Raw genomic sequence first — 10,192 nt, 5'->3', positions numbered from 1 at the left:
TTCCTGAACGCAAGATTTGCATTTCCAGCCTCCCATTGGACATTGCCCTATGGACAGCCTGCCAGCATTCCCTATTTCACCTCTCCACATTGGCGCACTAATTTGCACAGTAGCCAGTACATAATAAGCATGCGATAAATTGGTAGTAGATGAAAGAATGCGTAATTTAATTAAATAGTTGCCACCTTCCATAGATTTAATCTTCCAGACCACTCTTAACTAAGCTAGTTTCTTCCATTTTTCTGAATCCCCTCACTTAACTCTCAGGTCCCCCTCAACCTGCATCTTGTGTTTCTCTTTGTTCTGGTGCCTGTTTTCTTCTCTTCTACACTCTTTTACAGTTATTTCTGTAAATGTCTTCTCTATTCAAGAATGTGCATACATTCATTAAGGCAAGAGATTGTATTTTCTTCATTGGTTTTCACTAAATAGCCTAACACCATACATTTCACAAAGAGGTACACCATATCTATGGAAAGAGTGAATCAGTAAAAGCAGACATAGCACTCTGCAGTTTACAAAGGGCTTCACAGGTACCATCCCTATATTCTGCAGTAGGCTGAAGAGACAGCCGTTGAGTCATTAGCCCCATTGAACAGATGAGGAAGCTGCAAGTTAGTGTGGTTGTTAATGGTCCAGAATCTCACTGCTCTTAAGTCTCCAAGCCATTCTTATGATTTTAAACTGGAAGGCAGATCATCCCCTCATCATGACTTTCTCCCCCATGTACTCAGGAAAAATGAAGGAGAGAGAGAAGAGAACTTTGGGGTGAAAACTCGCATTGGGAACAATTACAAGTGTGTCTGATTTGGTACCTTGGATATTACAACCACTCATCAATTTTCATGTGGCTTCAAAGACCCTCATTTGAAGCTCCTAAGAGCAACTCACTTCGGAAGAGACCCGGGTACCAATTTATTCTGGAGAGTTCCAGTGTTTCGTCCTAAAAAAAATAAGAAAGCATCAAGCTTAAAAAGATCCAAGGATTTTTCTTTTGGAATCTGACAGATCTGGGTTGGAGGCCCAGCTTTAACATTTAATAGTCGCCTCCCTGCCCCCATCTATAAAACGAAGATAAAAACACTCTTACTCGTGGTGACATATGTAGATTAAAAGGAGAAATTTTAAAGTGCTTGGCATGACTCCTGGCATGGGAACTCAGTCCATTTTCTCCCTCTGCCCCTGAATTGTGCCTCTGCCTTTAACTCCTTCTATATGTGGGACCACGACCAGTGAATTTGGGGCCAAGATGAGACTCACCTACCGGGGGAGAGAGTAGAAAGCCCAAGCTGATGACTGAAGCTGGGAAGTGTCAGCTTCTTGCACAATTGCTGCCCTGTTGGAGCCGCTTGAGGCCATCTCAACGTGCAACGTGACTGACATGCAGTTAGGTCATTGAAATCACACCATCGGAATTCTTCAGCTTAATATGTCACTTCTGAGAAAGTTAATGCCCTTTTGATACTATCAGTATGAAATGTTGAGAAGCAAAAGCTCAAAGGCTTAATTTTAGAGGAGAAAGAGCAGTTTCCAAAGGAGTGACTGATGGGAGAGAGACTCAGTTGTTGACTATGCAAAGGTGCCCAGGACAGGTGTGAACAACAAAGCTGGCTTCCTGAGACAGCTAATACTGAAAGAACCCCAGCTCCACAGCCCTGCAGCACCTTTAAAGAAAGGGTCGGGGAGACATGCTTAAGCATTTTTTTTTTTCTGCTCCACAACAAGGCCCAGGGTACTGACAGCACTGACAGAGCAACTGAGAAGTTGTTTAGGTTGGCATTAACAAACTCGGCACATTGCCTTTTCTGATTGACACAATTCAAACAGGTATCAACTGCCTTTCAGTACCACCGAGAAGTGATGAGCGATGAGGGGAATCATAGGGCCATCCAGGTGCATTCCTGGCAGGGACCATGAATCAGCCTTATCTTGTCCCACCTCCTCTTTACACAGGGAGGTAAGCCAAGGCTCAAGACATCATCAGATGTGTGATAAATCCATTAACTGGAATAGTCAGTTAACAAGACTTGTTTGCCTTTTATACCTTTATAGTCCAATTTTGGTTAAGTAGAGGTACAATAGGTAAAAATAAGGTGGTTGTTTTTTGTTTGTTTGTTTGTTTGTTTTTGAGACAGGGTCTCACTCTGTCACCAGGCTTTTTTTTGGAAAAAAAAAAAAAAAAACTTGCTCTGTTGCCCAGGATGGAGTGCAGTGGCGCAATCATAGCTCACTGCAGCCTTAAACTCCTGAGCTCAAGGGATCCTCTTGCCTCAGCCTCCTGAAGAGCTGGGGCTACAAGCCACATGCCACCATGCCTGGCTAATTTTTTATTATTTATTTATTATTTTTTTTTGTAGAGGCAGGCTTGCCTTATTGCCCAGGCTGGTCTTGAATTGCTGGCTTTAAGCAATTCTCCCACTCTAGCCTCCCAAAGTGCATTTCTTAAATTCTTATATATGCCTCAGTTTACTCATCTGTGTAAGAAGGTAAATGGAACTTACCTCTTATGGTTGTAATGATAAATAAATGAGATAAAGTGTATATATATATATATATATATATCACTTAAAAAGAATAAGCACTAAATATATTTTTATATTTTATTAATACCGCTATTATCATCTGCTTTTGCTCTATCTCTATTCCTGCCTGATGCACCTGAAGGTTGAGCAGCATTGTAAACAGAGGGTGGCAGCATGAGCTTAGGCATTGTGTGGAACTGGGTGTGAACTTGGGGAAATTGCTTCATTCTCTAAACCTCAGTTTCCTCATCTATTAAATGGGAGGAGTAATACCTGCCTCTACGTGATTCTTGTATGGAACAAGTAAGATCATATTTACAAAGTGCTTAATACACACCTCACAACAAATGATCAACATGATTATGGTTAGAATACGGATTCTAAAAGCATTATAAAGTGCTGGATCATGAAAGATCGTAGCTCTTCATTGATTCAGTATTTATTTCTTGAGTACTTACTTTATGCCAGATACAGAGTTTGGCACTGGGGACACAGATTTACAATGTGTTGAAACAAATAGGGAGTTTCTTGTGAACTCTTGGTCACTAATGAGATGAGACCATCCCGTTCCACCGCACTTTCAAGTTAATCCATGCTCTTCTGTAGAATCCTTACATTCCAGCTGTGGGATGGCTGTGTCTCACATCTCCTCAGATCAAAAAGCATTTCTGCAAACAGCGATATTGAACGTTAAACTGGCTGCATCAAACTTGAAAGGATGGGGCGGTAATTTTGTGTCACAATATTTTTAACATTATGCCTGGCGAATGTGCACATGGTAGATATAAAGGAGGTTTCCAAAGGGGAAGCTTTACTACTTGGACTTTTAAATTGCCAGGCTGCATTCTTGAGAAAGCCACATAAAAGAATACCCCTTTTTAAATGAGTATTACCTCAGAAAGTATAGCTCTTTTACGAAAGGAATATGTTGTTCTGAAGCCTTGTCCTTGATGATTTTACTGATATTGTGATGGTTATTTCAACTAACATAAGAAGGAATCTATTAGATAACAAACATTGACAGATTGCCTCTGCTTGCTGGGAATTACATCCAGCAGCTCAAAGAGCTGGGTGTATTTAAAGGAAAAGGACATTTTAATGTATAATCTACTCTTCCCTTTGGCACCAATCTGTGTAGTGAGACAACACTTGACTGGGACTCAGGATCTGGCCCTGGCTTCCATTCTGCCATGACTTTGGGAGGAAACTCAAGTTCTGCCTTTTCCGGGAAGTTCTCCCTGACCACCCCCACCTATGGTGGATTTTCCTGCACTGAATCTATTATGCTTAGATTCCATGGTATAGGATTTAACACATTGCCTCTCTAGTTATTTCAACATTTTATATCTTGTCTCTCCAGAAAGATTACATGCTCCTTGAGGGAAGAAATCAAGTCTAACCTGCCTTTCGAACCCTCTGGGTAGTGCTGGAAAATAAATACGTCCTCAACCAAGGCCTGATTGACTAAGGAAACCAGTGGTTGGTCAATGATGTTACATTGTCTTCAGCTAAAGATTTTTGGGGCAGGGGATAGAGGGGTGTGGAAGAATGGGGGTTCAACTCAGAGGAAACTTAGTAAAGAGGAAAGGACATAACAGACCTGGTATTGAGTCCCCATCTGGCCAATTAATCACCAAGTTATCAAATAAAGCCTATTTGATCTCTTTGACCTCATTTTCCTCATCTTTGAAATATCTGCCTCTTAGCATGATTTTGAGGATGCAATAGAGATAATGCATGGAAAATGCTTTGTATGCAGGAGACCACTTTGTAATGTTATTCATTGCTTCAATTTTCAATTTGGCTTGGGTTAAGAAAAAAAGTATTATTTTTTTCCTCTCAAACCAATGGGGGGGGGGGAAGAATGATAAAAATCCGTTTTCTAAAATTACTCTAGCTCGTGTAAGAAGTTAGATCTGCCAGTATTTGCCTTTTTCTTAAATCACCTGCTGCATGCCACACACCTGATTTGTCTGTTGTGTTCATGTAGGATTTTGTAGCTCACAGAAGCATTTTCACATGCATTATCATACGAAAACCCTGTGATACAGGCACTGGTGAAGTAAGTATTCCCCTTTCATTGATGAGCAAACTGAAACTCACAGAGGCTTTAAAAATGCCCCAACATCACCCTGTCCGGCTGACAGTGCCTGCCTCCCTCTAGCCTTGTCCTCTTTCCACAACACCACACTGGTTCTCCTGTACTAATATTAGGCAGCTCCCACAACACATTCTCACTCAATCACAAACATGTTCACCATCTATTTCCTAATTAAGGAGATCAGTTCACTAGCATGTTGTCTTCATAAAAAATTAAAACAGGAGCTGGGTACCTTTGGCTCATGCCTGTAATCTCAACACTTTGGGAGTTCAAGGTGGGGAGATCACTTGAGCCCAGGGGTTTGAGACCAGCCTGGGCAACATGGTGAAACCTTTTCTCTACAGAAAAAACACACAAAAATCAGCTGGGTGTAGTGGTGGGCACTAATGGTCCCAGCTACCTGGGAAGCTAAGGCGGGAGGATCACCTGAGCCCAGGAGGTCAAGGCTACAGTGAGCCGTGATTGTGCCACTGCACTCCTGCCTGGGTGACAGCATGAGACCCTGTCTCAAAATAATAATAACAATAATAAAAACATTCAAGCAAGATCCCATTCAGTTTATAAGTCATTAATAATTCATAATAAATGTAAACATTATAAGCCTGGCCTTTCTGTATTTAGCAGTATAGCAAAATGGTTAAGAATTAGATCGACCTGGCCAGGTGTGGTGGCTCATGCCTGTAATCCCAGCACTTTGGGAGGCCGAGGCAGGCAGATCATGAGGTCAGGAGTTCAAGACCAGCCTGGCCAACACGGTGAAACCCCATCTCTACTGAAAATACAAAACTTAGCTGGGCATGGTGGCGCATGCCTGTAATCCCAGCTACTTCGGAGGCTGAAGCAGGAGAACGGCTTGAACCAGGACTCGGGAGGCAGAGGTTGCAGTGAGCTGAGATCGTGCCACTACACTCCAGCCTGAGCTACAGAGCGAGACTCCTTCTCAAAAAAAAAAAAACAAAAAAAAACAAAAACAGAATTAGATGGACCTGATTCTAACCCTCGTTCTGATGCTTGGATCAAGGGGAAAATGAGGAAGCTTTTTAGGCGTTGGTAAATCAGAGTTAACAATACCTAGTTAACAATCCCAGTGTTGCAGTGAGAGTGAAATGAGATAATGCATATATGGCACTTACTCCCCCATGTGACTCTTGGATAAAAGCTGTTGGTATTTCAACTGTTCTGGGCTATGTAAAGTTAAAAAGATTCATGTCTAGGTGACTCGTGAAGGTCCAGCACGTGGACCGTAAATGTTGTCATGGTTTGACGGTATTAATGAAACACTTCATCGTGTGTCAGCCAGCCTCACCTTGACAGGTCATCTCTGGCTGGCGTAACCCGAGGGCCAATGTGAAAAGGACATTCCACTGAGGACACGGTGGGGTTGCCTTGTTTTTCTTGCTTCTTAAAGAGCTATTTCAACTTATTTTTTTCACACATATTCCTGAGTCCTTGGCCTCCCAGTAGAATGCTATACACGTGCACAACGGGAATTTTGGCGTTTATTGTTTGTCCCCTGGGGTAATGTGGTCCCCCTTTTACTGCCTTTTTCAGCCCTCTCCCTCTGGTAGAATTTTTCTGAGAGGCAGTGGAAGGGAAAGTATATACCCCCGTAGTCATATTTTTTTATCCTTATTCATGATTCTAAACAGCTTTTTAAAAGTGATGGCTGGCAGCCAGGCACGGTGGCTCACGCCTGTAATCCCAGCACTTTGGGAGGCCGAGGCGGACAGATCACGAGGTCAGCAGTTCGAGACCAGCCTCGCCAACATGGTGAAACCCCGTCTCTACTAAAAATATGAAAATTAGCCAGACATGGTGGTGGGCGTCTGTAATCTCAGCTACTCGGGAGGCTGAGGCAGGAGAATCGCTTGAACCCAGGAGGCAGAGGTTGCACTGAGCCCAGACCGTGCCATTGCACTCCAGTCTGGGCAACAGAGTGAGGCTCTGTCTCAAAAAAAAAAAAAAAAAAAAAAAAAAAGTGATGGCTGGGGGCCTGTAGTCTGTAATCTGAGCTGACCTGTATCCATGGCACATGTGTTAAAGGTAGAACCACAGTAGGTCAGGACAGCCATGTAAGGTGTAGGTGATAATATCCTCACTTTGGAAATGAAGAAATGGATGCTTAAATGGCTAAGTAGTTATTTAAGGCCACATGGCTAAGAAAGGGCAGAGCTAGGATTTGAACTCTGGTTTATTTGATTCCAAAGCCCTTGCTCTGGGATACTGTGACTTAGAGTTTTTCAAATGCCACTTTCTTAAAAAGGCGTCTTCTAGAAATAAAAACTTTTAAGAAAAGGCAACTTCCAATGGTGGAAATGTGTGTATTGTGGCAGTCCAGTCAGGAAATGCTATATTATTTTTGAGAAGCAAAACATTTTGGTGCTTCTCAACTGTTCTCCAAAGAGGCAATGTGCACTGGGCCTCCACGTAGGGAGCTCCCTTTGTTGAGTCTTTAAAGGAACTTACTGGGTGATGATGATTATTATCAATAAACTCTAATATCCAGAGAGCAGGATTCTTTCCCATGAACAGGACCATGGACAGGTTGGAGTTGGGGGAGGCCTAGGGAGTCAACAATACAAAGGTAGGTTCGTGGAGAGCACTGTGTGGGGGCACAGTGAGGAATTACTATGGGGAGCCTAAAGCAGCATTGTCCAGTGGAACCACATACATCATCTTCAGTTTTTAAGAGCTACATTTTAAAAAGTAAAAATGAATGAAAGTAATTTTAATGATCTATTTTTAACCCAAAGATCCAAAATATTTTCATTTTAACATGTAATGAATATAAAAATATGAATGAGATATTTTACTCTTTTTTTTTTGGTACTACATCTTTGAAATCCAGAGTGTATTTTACACTTACCACACATCTCAATTTGAGCTCACCACATTCAAATGTTCAAAAGCAGGCACGGGTGGCTAGTTGCTACCATCCTGGACCATGCAGGTCTAATAGTAACAATGGCACTGCAGTCTCCTTGACCCGGCAACACTCACTCTCCTCCACCCCACTTTATTTTCCTGCATCCACTTAACACCTGCCAGATTATATATTTCCTTTATTTGTTTATAGTCTACCTCCCAGTATTATTTAGGGTTTGTCTAAGTTGGTGTAATAAAAGGATGGATGGGTGGATGGATGGATGGAGAATGGCTTAATCAAGGTAGAAATCCATTTCCCTCCAGTCTAGAGGAGGCTCTCTATAGCTGGAAGGGTATCTCTGTTCCCAGTGTTCACCGTAACATCTAGGCTCAGTCTCTCTTATTCCTCTGCCAGCCTCAACCTGTAGTGTTTACCTTGTTCTGGATGGCTTCTTCAGCACTTCTCTTCATGGCCACACTCCAGTCACGGGGATACCTTTTTTTTTTCTTTCTTTCTTTCTTTCTTATTTTTTTTTTTAGAGCTTGGCCCTATCTTCTTTCATTTCTTCTTTCCCTTCCCTTCCTTCCTGTCTCCTCTCTTTCTTTCCCTGTCCCTCCCTTCCTCCCTTCATTTCTTCCTCCCTCCCTCCTACCTCACTCCCTCCCTTCTTTCCTGCTTTCCTCGTTTCCTCCCTTCCTCCCTTCCTCCCTTCCTTCCTTCTTTCATTCCTCCTGTTTCTTCTTTATTTTGGTAAGGACATGACCCAGAGGTGGTACACCTTGATCAGAAGGTAAACACCTCCTTGATCAGAATGTAGTCACATGACCATATCTAGCTGTGGTCTCCAGCTGGTGGTCAGTCAATGTAAGGAGTTCTATTAAAACTAGGAGAGAAGAGCAGATCTTGATGGACAACTAGAAGTCTCCACCACTGTCCCTCCCCCGGAATGTAAACGGCCATGAGGGCAGGGATTTAGGGATGTTTTTGTTCAATGCAGTAGACCCAGCAGTGGCGTACCAAGGGGTGGGCAGTGGGAACATCCACCCTGGCAGGGAAGAGTGTTTTAAACATTGTTTGAATTGCCGGTGCATAATGGTAATAAAAGTGGACTAACTTATAATTGGTGTCGTTATTGTTTTTAAATTATCCACAGAGTCTGCACCCCATATTGGCTGCACCAGAGCAGACTGGTCTGTTGCCCAGCCCTTGGTACACCACTGTGCCCTGGCACCTAAAGTAGTGGCTAGTCGTAGCAAGCACTCAATATCTGCAGAATGAACCAATAGATCTACCTCTGCATCTTTTCCTGCCATTTCTTCCTGACTTCTACCCTTGGAGAGACAGCCCTCACCAGGTAGTAGCCCTTATGGCATTTCATTATGGTTAGCTACTTCCTTCTCTTTAAACTGTGAACTCTTTGAGCACCAGAACCTGCACCAGCTGCCACAACCTGGCACCGACCAGGTGCTCAATTAGTGCTAGCTGAAGGAACGGTAAAGTTCATTGAAGGCTGCTCCTCTTAGCCTTGCTTCGCCTGCATTTAGTTGACTCCAAGCAGGAATTTTCTATCTGATTCTCCTTGTTTTGTCTGAACCCAAGACGTTGAGGCAGGAAATATAGTCGAGCTCCAGTTTGTGAGCTAGCTTATGAGTTAGGTTAAGGAATTTGCACTTCATCCTAAAAACAGCAGGAGTCATCAGTGCAGTTTAACCAGGTGGAACTTTCATTAAAATGTAACTTAGTGATGTGAGGATGGGGAAGAAGGAACTAATTGGCCTTTTCTCCTCAAACCTCTTGACTTCAGCTTTCTGGGAACTGGCATTTCCACTGTTCATCCACCACTTCTGAGGGTATCATTGGTTTACTCTCTCAATCCAAATGTTCCTCCATGGTTCCCCATTTTGATATTTAATCTTTGAGACATCCACTTATGTATTCATCCATCCTTCAGCAGTCATGTACTGGAAACCCCTAGGATGCATGCTCTGTAAGGCAGGGGTTCTGCCTTGTCCACCGCTGTAGCCCCAAGAGTGGGAGGAGTGGACTGTCAGTAGGCCACCAATAGATATCTGTGTTCTGGCTGACCCCCATATGCTAGGATACTGGAGATGAGGAACTGGAAAAGGCCCTTAAAGAACACATGTGTCTGGTAGAGGACACAGAGCTGTCCTTCAAGCATTTGAACGATGTTCTCATTTCCCTGAAGTCTTCTCTCCAGGCTCACATCTCTAGCTCCTTCAATGATTCCTCTTGTGACATCATTTTAGTTCTCTTCCCCAACCTAGCCTCTTTGCTTTTGATGAATGATCACTGATGTATAGCCCTGATGATATCTGGTGTCCACAGTGGTACCTGATGCTCCAGGTGAAGTTGAAGTTTGACCAGTAAGAGGGAAGAAAGAATGGCTCCTCCCTCATTTCAGAGAATACATCCTAGTCACAAGTGCCCCTAATGTCACTCAGCTTTTTTGATAGCTACATTCCCTCACTGATGCAGTAGAATATACTACCAACTAATGCACCCTCTTGATTTACAACGGCAAGCCTCCCCTTCCTCAGCTTCTCTCCTGACATGGTCTCCCCCTCCAGCTTTGCTTTAAGCCTGCCACTCTGGAAGGGACAATAGAGATCATTTAAATAAAACATGTTATAGAAGTGGTTAACAGGCTACCTCTATGTCTCTGCAAATATTCCAAGCATAGTT

The 10,192-nt window shown here is 43.0% G+C and overlaps 1 protein-coding gene across 1 annotated transcript in view; it reads left to right on the top strand.

Annotated features, from left to right (window-relative positions):
* ROR1 (receptor tyrosine kinase like orphan receptor 1) overlaps nucleotides 1-10,192 on the top strand; it is a 412,356-nt gene that overhangs the window by 344,550 nt on the left and 57,614 nt on the right. The gene's annotated exons all lie outside the window — the stretch shown is intronic.

The sequence above is a fragment of the Macaca mulatta genome, chromosome 1, assembly GCF_049350105.2.
Source record: "Macaca mulatta isolate MMU2019108-1 chromosome 1, T2T-MMU8v2.0, whole genome shotgun sequence".
Taxonomy (NCBI): domain Eukaryota; kingdom Metazoa; phylum Chordata; class Mammalia; order Primates; family Cercopithecidae; genus Macaca; species Macaca mulatta.
The sequence above is the reverse complement of the archived record's forward strand: the minus strand, read 5'-3'. Positions and strand labels throughout refer to the sequence as shown.